General features: G+C 39.4%; 1 long non-coding RNA gene across 1 annotated transcript; it reads left to right on the top strand.

Moving 5' to 3' along the window:
• The first annotated feature begins 216 nt into the window (after positions 1 to 216).
• On the top strand, positions 217 to 1,407 carry LOC122008025. The gene is made up of 3 exons (XR_006119166.1): positions 217 to 264; positions 996 to 1,109; positions 1,302 to 1,407. It is a non-coding gene; the product is annotated as an uncharacterized LOC122008025 (long non-coding RNA).
• The last annotated feature ends 14,802 nt before the right edge of the window (positions 1,408 to 16,209 follow it).

Here is a 16,209-nt window from a genome sequence, read left to right as displayed (position 1 = left end):
GATTCAAGGATTGGTAAGACTCGAAGATTGATTTCTCTCTCTCTCTCTTCTTTTTGTTTAGTTGATTTGGTGTTTTGGATTAATCAACGATCTTGAGCCCCTCGATTGTGAGGATTGAGAGTGGATACGACATCGAGACTGTTTCTGATGGGAGTAAGCATGGAATCGAGCCGTTCTCGGTCGAAGTCACGCCGGGAGGGGAGCTTCTGGTATTGGATTCCAAGAACAGTAACATCTACAAGGTTTCTTTGCCCTTGTCTAAATGTGAGTGTGTTTATCCTCTCATAAAGATCGAAGTGTCCATTTGCATGACACAAATATAACCAATGATACCACATGAAACACCATGAATGAGGCCTACAATGTGCAATTTCATAAGGATTTTAATGCTTAGACTCTTCATCTATCTCCTCAATATCCATGTTCAATGCTCTAAGTAGCCATTCAAACTTTCTATTGATGTGAATATAAATTAAAGATGTTAAATGGTTTCTGTAAAATAATTACTGAATCTATTAGTCCCAGGGACTTATGACTGATACTTGTTTGATTTTGTCTGATATGAGATTGATATCTTGACAGTGGAATATTTGAGTGGTCTTAAAGTTACTAGATGTGAAGCCAAGTGATGGTCTAGAGGAGCAGCCTAAGTTGTTCTGAAAAATATCAGCAATAGTTGCTGGTTGGTGATGATGGTTTCACTGTTCTGATACCATGACGATCCAATTTTGTGATTGTCTTCCATTAGAAAGGGGCCAAAGAAGATAACTACTAATAAGTAACACGATGTGTTTGATTCCAGAATTTCTATGCTGATGTTGGCACTTTGAATATGACATTGTATTTTTAATCTTTTAATTTAGTTAATCTTTTAAGCATTTGTTCCAGATACATTCTTGAATATGATTGTTCTAAATGCGCTCTTATTGTGGTTTGTTGAATAACTAAATCTCTTTGATATTATCACTGACTTCCACTGTGAATTTTTTGGATAGACAACAGGCCTAAGCTTGTTGCTGGTTCAGCTAAAGGTTGGAGCGGTCATGTTGATGGCAAACCACGTGAAGCAAGGATGAACCATCCAACAGGGCTCACAGTCGATAGCAAGGGTAACATTTATGTTGCTGACACAAAGAACAAAGCAATTAGGAAAATCGTTGATGGCCTAAGCATGTCATTTTGTAACTACAAATCTTGTAACTTTGTGAGCTCAAGTTCATCGAATTTGTTATTGTTCTATTCTGTGTAATCAAAACGGTCCTTATTTATCAATCATGTTTTAATCACTTTCTACATGCCAGGTAGCGTGTATTCTAATGTTCAAGCTTCAGCAAGATGATTTCCCAGTGGATACTCATGTGTGCTCTTTTAACTAATCTCAAATTCTAGCAAAGTATCAACTAATATATGCAGAACCATGGTACTTTTGCAGGTTTTTAGGATAATGAGGGGCATTGGTTGGATCCCCATTAAAGCAAACAGAGAGCAAGCATATATCCACCTCAATAATAGAATACCTAATCATTTGAAGTTTGACCTGAATTATCTTCTTGTAACTCATGGAAGATTTTTGTCACAGGTGTTCTGTTAGAAGAGGTAATTAGAACACGGGAGATGGTCCACAGGTTTCCTGCCCTCTCACTCAGTACTGTAAGAATACAACGAAATAAGCTAATCATTTCCAGCTTGCATCTCTATAAATCTACATCACCTGCTATCTTTCCCATAAATATTATGAGTGAAGCACTGAAGCTACTGTAGTTTATCCTTATGTTGGTTGCAACTTCTGCCTTCTTTAATTGCCTGAGCTGTAACACATTGAACTCTACCTAGTCTGTACATCTGCTTGTTATAGTTGGGCCTCATTGGTCATCTCTTAGGGTGCTTGAATAGTCTTTGACCTAAATGAAAGTTACTGAAGATGAACTCATGAAACTGTACTATGATAATTAGCTATCTTGAAATATTGCTTTAAATATAGCGCTCCATGAATACATTTAACATACTGAAGTTGGTTGTCCCTTTGTGAGTTTAATATCCATGAATACATTTAACATACATTTAACAATCGAGTTTAATATTCTTGAAAATTTTCTGTTCAACTCTTATTCATTGGCTTGTCTTTGTCTATCATAGAGCTTAGCAACTAACTCATAGGCAATCCTTTGCTTTTGGTTCTAAAGAAGATATTTTATGATATTATCAACATTGTTAATACTTACTTACATCACTACCCACTCATTATATTCTCTCTTTTTTTCGACCAAAATTAGGTTGTGTACCTTTAAGTCACTCTCTTATCATCTGCATTTATAATATTCATACTTCTTTTCCTCTTTGATTCACACTCATGTGTGTGATTATGCAAATAGCTGCATAAGTACTATTATTTCTCTAACTTTACTAGGTACGAGGCCAATCAACCTGTCGTAGTAGACCAGTGCTTCAAGATGTTAAGCATGGTAAGCAAAAAACAAGTTTCTTTCCCATTTTTGTTTTATATTGAATTGGTAGGATAAAGTTGTGGAGCTACACAAATGCATCTCTAGCTTTCCACCTTTTAAGATTTCAAGTGATATGCTCTCTTATTCTCACATTTATTTGCAAACAAAGTTGGATTTTCTGTTAAGTGGTACTAATCTTGTCCTCCTTTTGTTATTAGTATTTTTCCACTTTGTTTATTGAAACACTGAAACTTCCACTTGGTGATGCTCTTTGTATTTTGATTTTTTTTTTCCTTTGATTGACTCTAGCAATGCATTTGCTGTGGAGAAACATTAATTTACTGATGAGAAAAGTCATGTCAGCTTAGTATAAGGATGAGTTTGATCCAACATTGACTCTTCATCCAATATCCCTACTGAAGAAATGGAAACTAGTGTGGTAGCACAAGGTTCTGGTTCCAGGGAGTTGAAAGCCAACTCTCTCTATCCAGACAAAGGAGAAGAGAAAAAGATTCGCTTGTGTGGCTTTGAGTTCGATCCAAATTGGGATGGGGAGAGTGGAAACAAGGAGGATGGTAATTTTTGAGTTCCAAGAATAGTTTAACAATTTTGTTACTGATTATACGTCTATTAAATGCTACTACATTTTGATATTTTCTTTCTTAAGTACTTAGAAAATGATACTATACTAATTTTGGATGAGAAGAGAAGAAACCTTCTTGTTTTCTCTGGTTACAGTTCATGCAGTTATTACAATTCTCTTTTCTGTTATATTTTAAGAGAGACATAGATGACATCTTGATAGGTTCCTCAGGCATCAGAACTTCCCTAGCAAAAGTCTGAGTTCTCTATTTTTACTTATTAGCATTGTTTATTTTTCTCTTGCAGGTCTGCCAATTCGTGAGGCGGTTTGAGTTTTTTTGATGCAAGAAGTGAGCTTTATTAGATGTAGCTTGCCTTGCTATTTTGTAAATTAAAATCCATATGGAGAACAGCAAAGGGAAAACATGTGATTTAGTGTATATGGAGAGTAATGGAAAACATGTGTATTTTGATGAGTAACAACTCATTTTGTATATTTTTGTATATGTGGCTACAAGATGAATTATATATGGATGTTTATTTTGGATTTAATGTAGTAAATATTTAGTTTTGTATTGGTGGTTTGCTTATAGTAAAATAAGATAGGTTATTTGGTATTAATGAACATTAAAGACAACAGGTAAAAATGTTGTAAAAACTAGGTAAACCACAACGAATTTTTTTTGTAAAAAGTGATAAAAGACAATGATTTTATCCGTTGTAAAATATATTAAAACTGTTGTTAAAAAAACAAAACATGTCAAATATTATCTACCACAACAATTTATATCTGTTGTAAAACATATCTACCATAACGGTTTATTTCTGTTGTTGAAATTATCTACCACAACGGTTTTAAAACGTTGTCGTATCCTTCGTAGCCAAATTTTGAGCATATAAACAACAACGGATAAAAATCGTTGTCAAATGCCTACAAAGACAACGGATTCAAAATCGTTGTCGTAGGGCAATACATTCTACAACACCCTCAGTTACAACGGTTTTTTTTACCCTACGACAACGGATAATATCCGTTGTCGTTTGCAGTTTTTGTTGTAGTGCAAAGTTAAAAGACCACATAATATGCTTTGGGTGCAATGAAAAGGGGCACTACAACAGTAGATGTTCATTGGATAGGAAAGAGGAATCTCCTAAACTCAATTCAATTCATTTTGAATCTAATTTGAGTTGTAGGAAGAAGAAGGAGAAGAAGCACATAGTGTGCTTCACGTGTGGTGAACGGGGTCATTACCACACTAAATGCCCAAAGAAGAAAGAAATCAAGAAGTTGGTGCATTTGAAGAAGGAGGAGAAGTGGAGGAAGAATGGAGGCTCATGTCAAGGGGGAGCTCCAAAGGTAAAGGGTAAGGTAAACCCTAGTTTAAATTTGAAGTCAAATTTAAATTCCTCCATGCATGCTAGGAAAAATAATGATAATCATTATGTAGCAATGAAAAATTTTGACTTTAGATATCATGATAGAAATAGGGTAAATGTATATTATAACCCTAGGAGACCAATTCATGATAAAGCTAGAAATGATAGACCTAAGGAGAATCTAGGCAAAAATCCAAAGAAGGGAAGACATATGCCTAAAAAAATGCGTAGGTCTAGGAATGTCCATGGTGGACATGTTGACTCTAGGTTTAGGAACCTATAAAGGGAAAATCAAGTTTTGAAGGTAAAGCTTGATAAATTGGAGAAAACCCTAGAAAGATTCAGGTGACGTTTGGTTTAGAGGTTTGGGAATGAGGGAATGGATTCATTCCCAAACCTTGTGTTTGGTTGATGGGAATAGAATCAAGATTTTGGAATGAAACCCAAAAATTTGGGTATGGATGAAACCCACCCCCTCCCTTGGGTTTTGATGGAATGAGAATAAAAATTAAGTTTTAGACGAAAATACCCTTAGTATATTTGTTCATTTTTTTTCATTTCACTCTCTCCCTCTCATCATACTTCCTCTCTCTTCATTCTCTCTCATCACACATTCTCTACTATTTTCTCTCTATATTCTCTCTCATCACACACACTCTCTCTCATTTTTCTCTCTCTTCATTCTCTTCTCACTTTTTCATCGTACTTTCTCTCTCATCATTCTTTCTCTCTCTTCAATCTCTCTTACCATACCCTCTCTCCATATTTTATCTCATCACACTTTCTCTTTCTTCATTCTCTTCCATCACACTCTCTCCTCATTCTCTCTCATTACACATTCTCTACCATTTTCTCTCTATATTCTCTCTCATCACACACACACTCTCTCATTATTTTCTCTCTCTTCATTCTCTCCTCATTTCTCATCATACTTTCTCTCTCCTCAATCTCTTTTACCATATTCTCTCTTCATATTTTCTCTCATCACACTTTCTCTCTCTTCATTCTCTTCCATCACACTCTCTCTCCTCATTTTCTCTCATCACACTTTCCCTCTCTTCATTTTTTCCTATCACACTTTCTCTCTCATCACATTTTCTCATCATACTTTCTCTTCTCAATCTCTCATTTTCTCTCATCATATTTTCTCTCTCTTCATTTTTCCCATCACTCTTTCTCTCTCAACACACTTTCTCTCTCATCATACTTTTTCTCTTCTCAATCTCTCCTATCACGCTCTCTCTCCTTATTTTCTCTCATCACACTTTCCCTCTCTTCATTTTTTCCCATCACACTTTCTCTCTCATCACACTTTTCCTCTCTTCATTTTTTCCCATCACACTTTCTCTCTCATCACACTTTCTCTTTGATCATTCTCTCTCATCATATGTTTCTCTCACATTCAACTTTATCTTCCATCTAATTTTTTCTCTTATTTTCCTCCAAGAGTAAAAAAGGCAATTTAAGTTCATTCCAATTGAAAATATTCAACTAACTAAACATTATTTTTAGGAATGATACCCAAACTCATACTCATTCTCATTCCACAATACTATGATACTCATTCCCATTCCCATTCCTAAGAGAGAACCAAACGCCACCTCAATGTTGGATCTAAGGGTTTAGGTATGGTGTTGGGTAGTTAAAGACCCAACAATGATAGATCGGGTTTAGGATACCGATCTAGTGTCTCCAATGCTAAGGGAAAGTCTTATGTGAGGGTTGCATATGACTATAGCAAGGAGAAGTCAATAAATGACAAGGGAAAGCCATTTAATGATAAGAAGAAGTTAACTAAGGATAAGATGTCTAAGGTTAAGAATGTTAGCTTTGTAGGCCAAGTGTTACTGGAGATGCACCGATGTGGCCTAGCAATTGTGGATGAGTCACCTAGGGAGGTGGCTAAAATTAAGAGCTCTAGGGGGAGCTCTAAGAGTCAAGTTGGGACCCATGAAAAATGGATCTCAGGTGGGTACTACTTGGGAGTTTAGGTTGGGTCATGGAATGTGTCAAGCGGTTTGGAGACAGACTTAAGTCTCAAACCTAGGGAATCGACACAATTGGAATATGTTTCATGCTTAGAAATATGACATTGGGGTCATATAGCATGATAATTGGTTTTTGATGTATAAATGTCATATAAATCAATGCTAGGGATGCATTGTAGGTTAGTATGAGTAAATACATCAAGAGGAAGACAAAACTAAAACTTTAGGTTAAGGTTCAATTGAACAATTTAGCTAGTTTTGAGTTTTGTGTCAATCTTGGGATTATGATAGATACATTTTTGAATGTATTTTTTCCAAGTAGACATGGATAAAACAGACCTCTCCACAAAATTTAGAAATTTTTGGATGCATGTGGAATTATTGGCGCATTTCTGAAATTGGATTCAGAATGTAGGATAGACTGAAAATAGTGTGTCAATCGACTGTTAACAGTGTGTATCGAGCACAGAATGGTTCTGTGTGTTGATTTCGATAAGGGCAGTCGACTGATGCTAGTCTGAATTTATTTTCAACATTGGTTTGAGACCGGGTCAGCTCATGTAAGTGTGTGAAATCCATGAGGGATTAATACACGAGTTTAGGGTCAGCTTGGATGATAAGTTTTCAGCAATTAGGATATTATTGGAGAAAGGGAGAGAACCTTAGTGCCTTTGTGTGTGTGTGGGGGGGGGGGCTTGTGATAGTGATAGGTTCTTAAAAAGCCCTGTGGTAAAAATCCTAGCTCAATGGGGAGTATAGGTGTAGGGGGAACCTTGGGATAGGTTCAAATGCATGTTGCATTGTTTTTCCTTTCGGCAGTGTAAGTCCAAGTGTGTAGCCTTGCCAACGTAAGTCTTTCGCCGGTGTAAGTGTAAGTGTGTAGCCTTACCATCATAAGTCCATTGTTTTTAGCATGTTTATTTGCTATTTATTTTCCCTAACTTAAACGTATTGCCAAACATCAAAAAGGGAGAGATTGTTGGAACAATCCCAATGGTCCGTGCGACCATGTGTTTTGGTGTTTGGGCAAATGGTTTAAGTTAGGTTCACCCTTGTATTTGATAAGTCTATGTGAGTGTGCAGGTTTGCAGGATACACATGTGACTCAGATTGACGGCTTCGGGTCCAGTGAAGGATGGAGCATCCGAGGGATCGTGGACAAGGCAGCAAGGACAAGGGCCGAGGGAAGCGACTTCGAGGCATACGCGAAGAATGACATTGGGGACGAGCCGCGGGCTTGAATGCATCTGAGGGACGAGAGCCAAAGGAAGTAGGCTTGAAGGCAAGAGGTCGAGGCTGTGAAAGAAGCGTCAAATGAGTCGTAAGGGTGAGGGTCCGAGTGCTGAGTGAAGTGTACTCGAGTACCAGTCGACTAGTGATTTTATCAATCAACTGGTGTAGTCGATTTGATAGTCAACTGGGAGCGAACAGAATATTTTTGTTCTCTTTGTCAGTGTGGAGCAGTCGACTGGTACTTTTACCAGTCGACTGGTATAGAGTCGTTGGAATGTACCGGTCGAATCTCCACAAGAGGGCAGTCGATTGATGATTTTGGGAACTTAGTTATAGTTGGCGAAATTAGTGGCGGCAAACCCTGTTGGAGCAATCCCAATGGTCCGCGGGACCATGTGTTTTGGTGTTTGGGCAAAGGGTTTAAGTTAGGATTACCCTCGTTATTTGATATGTGTACTTGAGTTGTGCAGGACTACAGGTGACACATGTGACTCAGGTTGACGGCTTCGGGTCCGGTGAAGGATGGAGCATCCGAGGGACCGTGGACAAGGCAGCGAGGACAAGGGCCGAGGGAAATGACTTCGAGGCATACGCGAAGGATGGCATTGGGGACAAGCCGCGGGCTTGGATGCATCCGAGGGACGAGAGCCAAAGGAAGTAGGCTTGAAGGCAAGAGGTCAAAGCTGCAAAGAAAGCGTCAAATGAGTCATAAGGGTGAGGGTACGAGTGCATGAGAGATTGTACTCGGAGTAAAATCCTAGTTTTAGGATTTTACTGTAGCGGCACTGTAGCAGTTACTGTAGCGCACGGTAGCAGTTACTGTAGCACACTGTAGCAGTCGACTGGTGATGGATCAGTCGACTGATGCACTATAGCATAACCGTTGAGAGAGCCGTTGGGCTGGCACCAGTCGACTGGTGGAAGGACCAGCCAACTGGTAACGGGCAAATCAGGTTCTGATTTGTTCCAAGCTCTAAGAAGGAGCTTGGTATGGCCGGCCAAGGTGACGAAATTAGACTTGGTTAAAGCCTAATTAGTAGTCACCAAAGTGCTCAAGGATCTCTTGTGTCCAAGTGTTCTTGGTTGAAGTTGTGGTGAGGTTTCTCCACCCACAAGGAGCGGTTTGAGCTAGCCGGAGTTTCCGGGGACTAATCCACCGACGGATTGAGGGATCGTCCACCTTACGGACAGCCGTAGAGTAGGAGCATCATCTCCGAACCACGTTACATCGACGTGCATTGGTTTGCTTGTTCTTTTCTTTATCTTTAGCTTTTGTATTCGTAATTTGTATTGTATTATTCCGCTTGCGCACTAACAAATACGTAGGAAGCCATCGATTTGGGTGAGACGCTATTCACCCCCCCCCCCTCTAGCGGCCACCGATCCTCCAACAATTGGTATCAGAGCGAGGTCGCTCTTCTACGGACTAACCGCCAAGAGAGCAAGAAGCTAGAGGAAGAAGAAGATGGAGTCCAAAGGACCGCTCGGATGGGATATCCGAATTCCACCTCCGTATGACAAAGAAGACTTCAATTATTGGAGGAAGCGGTTGGAGACATGGTTCCAAATGAATTGGAATCAATGGGTTGTCTTGAGTGACCCATTTGAAGCTCCTACGGACAAGAAGGGTAAACGCCTCCGACCTCGGCATTGGACCGAAGAGCAACGAGAGCAATCGGAGGCGGACAAGGAGGTAACGAGAATTTTGCATAATTTACTACCTTCTAATATCATTGTGAGTGTAGGTGAATGCACAAGTGCATGTGATCTTTGGAAAAAGATCATTGCCTATCATGAAGACCCGTCACAATTCCAAGGAGTAGAGGAGTCCAAGGAGAAGGGCTCATTGGTCCAAGAAGAGAAGGACCAATCCGATGTTGACATAAGGTCAACATCCGAGGAGGAGAAGGAAGATGAGGAGGTATCATCCACATCTTCAAGGGAGGAAGAAGTGGAATCATCGACATCTTCAAGTGAAGAGGAAGAAGAGCAATCCAAGAAAGAGGAGATCTTGGAAGCTCAACCCTCCACCTCAACTACCAAGAAGAGCACAAAGGACCACATCAAATGCTTTGAGTGTGGTAAGATGGGGCACTACAAGAGTAGGTGTCCTTCACTCAAGAAGGTAAAGGAGGTAAACCCTAAACTCACTAAAGTTAATTTAGAAACTAATGTGAGTTGTAGGAAGAAGAAGAAGGAGGAGAAGAAGCACATTAGGTGCTTTACATGTGGTGAGTGGGGTCACTACCACACAAAGTGTCCAAGGAGAGGAGAGCTCAAGAAATTGGTGCACTTGAAGAAGTGGGAGAAGAAGAGAGCTTCAAGGGTAAGGGAGGTAAACCCTAACTTGAATGCTAGTTCAAATTTAAATCGTTATAATGCTATTTATCATGAAAATAGAATGCATGATAAATCTAAGGATAAATATATCCCTCCTCATGCTAGATTTATCACACCTAAGGCTAGGAAGGTAAATAACAATTTAGGCAATAACTCTAAGGATTATAGATATATGTCTAGATATAGAAATGCTCATAGGGGTCAAGAAAAATTCAAGTCTATGGATTCAATGATGGAAAACCAAGTCTTGAGGTCAAGACTTGATAATTTAGAAAGAACCCTAGCAAGAATGGAAAATATTCTTAGGGGTCAAAATGAGCATAACCTAGGAAAAGCTAGACAAGAGCCATCCAATGGCTATATAGGTTTGGGATACAAACCTAAAGCCAAGAAGGATGTGACTTCCTTTCATAGGGTTCCATATAGTTATGGAACCAACCCTAGGTTTAGTGGTCAAGCTAAAAGTACAAGGGAAGTTGTCCCTAAGAGTACTTTTGCAAAGACCAATGTGACTAAGACTTCCAAGAAGTCTAATAATGTCACAAAGAAGGTCACAAGGGAGGTCATCCCTAGAGTTGACTTAGTAAAGGTGACTAAGGCTCCAAAAAGGCCAAACAAAGTCACAAATAAGGTTACAAGGGGAGTTAGCCCTAGAAGTGACCTAGTGGAAGTGACCAAGGCTTCTAAGAAGCCTAGAAAGGTCCTTAGGAAGGTATCTATGGAAGTCATCCCTAGTGAGTACCTAGAGCATCCAAGGAGCACCAATAGGTTTTGAGTTCCTAGGAGCATATTCTCTAGACCTTACATGGGTTTAGAGAGTGTCAACTCAAATTGGAAGGGTAGTTAACCTAACCTTATTAAAGTTGACACTTGAGAGTATTTTCAAGGTTATTGTTAACCTTTGAAAATGAAAAGGATGATAAGTGTTACTCTTTGAAAGAGTAAAATGTGTCAAAGTTTGAGGAGTTGAATCTAATTTAAATTGACACACTTGAGAGAAGCAAAAGTAATGCCAAATTTGGAATTCGACATTTTATTATGGAATTAAGGGAAATGTAAACCTTAATCCAAATTATCACTCTTGGAGAGAGTAACATGTGCCAAATCTTAAGGAACTATCTTTGAATTAAATTGGCACAATTTGGAGAATCATAAGAAATACCAAGTTGGGATTTTGGTATCTTCTTAGTGATTTAAGAGAAATCTAGGTCCTAATGTAAAATGTTTACTCTTTGGAAGAGTAAAATGTGTCAAACGTTGACGATTTGAACTTAATTTAAATTGACACATTTAGAAAAGGATAAGAAATGCCAAGTTGGGGTTTTGGCATTTTCATGAGAAATCATGGGCAATCTAGAGTTAAATTTTGAGTTAGCTAGGTTTAAGGACATTTAGATAGGTAATCTAGGTATCTTATGTATACTAATTTGTCATGTTTTGTTTGCCTATCATATGTCATGACATCATATCCTTTTTTTTCATTCATCTTTATTATGAAAAACACAAAAATATCATGTCATACATACATCATGTAGTTATAGCATGTTTTTCTTTTAAAAATTACTTATTTTGATGTATGCCATAAAACATCATGTATTATTTTAATTTCCTTGTAATTAAGAACAAAAGTCATTTATTAAGAATGGTAAATATCCCAACAAGTGGGATTATAACAAATGACATCCTAGGTGGATGATCACAAGTTTCATAATGCCTAGATAGATATGCATGATCCCTTAGTTTAGGGCAAGACCAAATATACATCTCACAAAGAACTATAAGGTGACTTGTATGTGTTTTAATACATGTTAGATACAAGTGAGATGTTAAGATGGTGAACTAAACTCAAGATGTTGATCTAGTGCATCTTGTTAAGTTTTAGGTTCATCAAAACACATAGTTATGTGTCTTCCAATCATTGGGAAAGCTAATGTACAAGTCATGTGCATTGAGTCCAAAGAACGTGGTTGGATATTGGTTTTGAAAAAGATTTCAAAATACTTTTGAAAAACCTTGGTGAAGACTATCTTTTGATAGTAATCATCATTGGAAAGTTAGATACAAATTAGGAGAAAACATTAAAGTTTTCAAGAGTTTTCAAATTTGTGTCAATCTTTGAAAATAGGAAGTATTTTCATAGAAAACTATTTTTCCCTGATAAAGTATACCCTAAATAATGTTTACATGAGTTTTCATGATGAAAACAAGTATGGATTGGTTAAGAAAAATCAAAGTGAAGTTTCGGTTGAGGTTTAGTTTCATTATTGAATTTTGAACCTCAAAACTTCAAGTTTTGGTTTTCCTAATTATTTAGGAACCCCAAGTCATTGTTGGTGCAATGATGAAAGTTTGACCATATTTTTAGGGGGAGTTACGCTTTGGAAACATAAAAATCTTTTCTAAGACCAAAAGGAGGTCAAGTGTTAAGGTAGCACATGACATTGGTATGAGAGGTGTTACCAAGGACAACGGAGAGTCATCCAAGGCCAATAAGAAGGAATATGCTAGGGTAGCATATAATTATAGCAAGGATAAGGTGTCCAAGATTAAGGACAAGAAGAAATTCCCAAAGACAAGGTGTCTAAGGTTAAGAAGGTGAGTCTTGTAGGCCAAGTGTCACCTGAGATGCACCAAAATGGCCTAGTCATAGTAAATGAGTCACCTAGGGAGGTGGATAAGATTAAGAGCTCAAGGGGGAGCTCAAAGAGTCTTTGGGACATATGGTAAATGATTTTAAGTGAACCAAGATGTGCCAAAGGGATTAGAGATAGATTTGAGTCTCTACTATACTTGGTTGGCACAATTGAGTTAAGTTTTATGCATGGAAATATGAATTGGGTTCATATTGCATGAAAATTAGTTTTTTATATATAGATGCCATATAAACCCATGCTAGGAAAGTATTGTGGTTTAGTATGGGCAGATACATCAAGAGGAAGCCAAAACTAGGACTTTAGGCCAAGGTTCAATTGAACAATTTAGCTAGTTTTGAATTTTGTATCAATCTTAGGATCTGTGATAAATATATTTTTATATATTTTTTCCCCAAGTAGACAAGGTTAAAATAGACCTCTCCACAAAATTTGAGATTTTTTGGAGGTCTGTAGAATTTCTGGTGCATTTCTGAAGTTGGTCAGAAAAGGCTGATTTTTTCAGAAATAGGGTGCCAGTCGACTGGTGCAGATACCAGTCGACTGGTAACAGTGTTTTTGAGCACAGAATGTCTCTGTAAGCTCATTTTTATGAGGTCAGTCGACTGGTGCCAAGACCAGTCGACTGGTAACAGTAGATTTCGACTACAGAATGTTTCTGTAAGGTTCTGTCGAAGGGGGCAGTCGACTGGCACTTAGGGCAGTCGACTGATACCAGCCTAAACGTGTTTTTCAACGTTGTTCTTGACCGTGTCAACTCGTTTAAATGTATGAGATCCATGGGAGATAAATACATGAGTTTAGGGTCAATTTGGATGACATGTTTTCAACAATTGGGATATTGTTGAAGCTCTTTTTGATGTATGGCAAAGGGGGAGAATTTTAGGTTTAAGTGGAAAACCTATACACCTTTGCAAGAAATCCTAGCTCGAGGGGGAGCATAGGTGAAGGGGGAGCGATTGTTTAGGCAAAGGGGGAGAAGTTTACCTTTGCGGGAAATCCTAGCTCAAGGGAGAGCTTAGTTGAAGGGGGAGCCTAGGGATTTAGGTTCCATTATTTATGCATGAGTTGATTTGCATATGTATTACATTTATGTTTCCCTAACTTAAACAGGTTGCCAAACATCAAAAAGGGGGAGATTGTTGGAGCAATCTAGGTGCCCTAAGTTTTGATGTTTGGGCAAAGGTTTAAGTTAAGTTTATTGTTGTATTTGATATGCATTGTGAGTGTGCAGGATACAGGTACAACAAGGAAAGTCCAAGGGTGAGTCTTGGCGGTGTAAGTCCAATCATGTAGTCTTGGCAACGTAAGTCCAAGTGTGATCTTGGCAAAGGAGGAAAGTCCAAGGATGAGTCTTGGCGGTGTAAGTCCAAGTGTGTAGTCTTGGCAATGTAAGTCCATTCGGCAATTGCCAAGTGTGTAGCCTTGGCAATGTAAGTCCATTCGGCGGAGTAAGTCCAAGTGTATAGCCTTGGCATCGTAAGTCCATTGTTTTTAGCATGTTTATTTGCTATATGTTTTCCCTAACTTAAATGTATTGCCAAACACCAAAAAGGGGGAGATTGTTGGAGCAATCCCAATGGTCCGCGGGACCATGTGTATTGGTGTTTGGGCAAAGGGTTTAAGTTAGGATTACCCTCGTTATTTGATATGTGTACTTGAGTTGTGCAGGACTACAGGTGACACATGTGACTCAGGTTGACGGCTTCGGGTCCAGTGAAGGATGGAGCATCCGAGGGCCGTGGACAAGGCAGCGAGGACAAGGGCCGAGGGAAACGACTTCGAGGCATACGCGAAGGATGGCATTGGGGACAAGCCGCGGGCTTGGATGCATCCGAGGGACGAGAGCCAAAGGAAGTAGGCTTGAAGGCAAGAGGTCAAAGCTGCAAAGAAAGCGTCAAATGAGTCATAAGGGTGAGGGTACGAGTGCATGAGAGATTGTACTCGGAGTAAAATCCTAGTTTTAGGATTTTACTGTAGCGGTACTGTAGCAGTTACTGTAGCGCACTGTAGCAGTTACTGTAGCGCACTGTAGCAGTCGACTGGTGATGGATCAGTCGACTGATGCACTGTAGCATAGCCGTTGAGAGAGCCGTTGGGCTGGCACCAGTCGACTGGTGGAAGGACCAGTCGACTGGTAACGGGCAAATCAGGTTCTGATTTGTTCCAAGCTCTATAAGAAGGAGCTTGGTATGGCCGGCCAAGGTGACGAAATTAGACTTGGTTAAAGCCTAATTATTAGTCACCAAAGTGCTCAAGGATCTCTTGTGTCCAAGTGGTGAGGTTTCTCCACCCACAAGGAGCGGTTTGAGCTAGCCGGAGTTTCCGGGGACTAATCTACCGACGGATTGAGGGATCGTCCACCTTACGGACAGCCGTGGAGTAGGAGCATCATCTCCGAACCACGTTACATCGACGTGCATTAGTTTGCTTGTTCTTTTCTTTATCTTTAGCTTTCGTATTGGTAATTTGTATTGTATTATTCCGCTTGCGCACTAACGAATACGTAGGAAGCCATCGATTTGGGTGAGATACTATTCACCCCCCCCCCCTCTAGCGGCCACCGATCCTCCAACAAACCCTAATTAGTAGTCTACTAGTTCTCAAGTGCTTGTGAGTGCTGTGGTGAGATTTCTCCACCCACAAAGAGCGACTTGAGATAGTCGGTGTTTGTCGGGGGCTAATCCACCAATGGATAGGGATCACCCACCTTACGGATAGCCGTGGAGTAGGAGCCCTAATCTCCGAACCACGTTAAAAGAATGTGTTAACGGTTTGCTTGTTTTTCTTTCTTTTAGTGTTTAGCTTGTTTGTTTTTGTATTATTTCGCTGCGCAAGCTAACAATAGTAAAGGAAGCGATTATTTGGGGGGTCATCTATCCAACCCCCCTTCAAGCTGGCCAACGATCCCCAATAAATAGTTCATCTAGATTTAATTTGGAAAGATTCTTTAAAATCTTGTAAGCATCCATGATGGATGCCTATAGTCCATTTCGAGGAAACGTGTTAAGGGCATACCTTATCAGGTCGCGGTTCTCCATTTGGTGGTCAATGTTGTGAAGCCCATTGAGGATGTCCTTTATCCTCACATGGAGTTGACTCACAGTTTCTCCTTCCTGTATTTTTATATTAAATAGTGTATTCAGATAGAGGTCTCTTTTAGTTACCTTCGCGTCGCAGGTTCCCTCGTGTAATTCGATGAGCTTGTCTCACAGTTCCTTCACATTATCATGTGGGCCAACGCAGTTCAGTTCTTCTTTCGTTAACCCGCACTGGAGGTTGTTGAGAGCCGTGAAATCTATTTGGGTTTTCTTCTTCATCTCCGGATTCCACTATTCCGAGTCCATCAGAATTTCGGCGTTATTGATCGGAGCCTTGTAACCTTTGGTGATGCTGAACCACTGGTCAAAGTTGGTCTTTAGATAGACCTCCATTCGCTTCTTCCAGTACAAGAAGTCATCATCGTTGAAGAGGGGAGGACGGACAGTGTTGTATCCCTCATTTTGGGTCATTGCTCTTGCACACAATAAAAAAGACAGAGATTGTCCCAAGACTTTTGGTCTTGGATTAGTAGTGTGGGATACAAATAAAAAT

Source organism: Zingiber officinale, chromosome 8A (assembly GCF_018446385.1).
Source record: "Zingiber officinale cultivar Zhangliang chromosome 8A, Zo_v1.1, whole genome shotgun sequence".
NCBI classification, from domain to species: Eukaryota; Viridiplantae; Streptophyta; class Magnoliopsida; order Zingiberales; family Zingiberaceae; genus Zingiber; species Zingiber officinale.
This window is presented reverse-complemented; position numbering and strand designations above follow the sequence as displayed.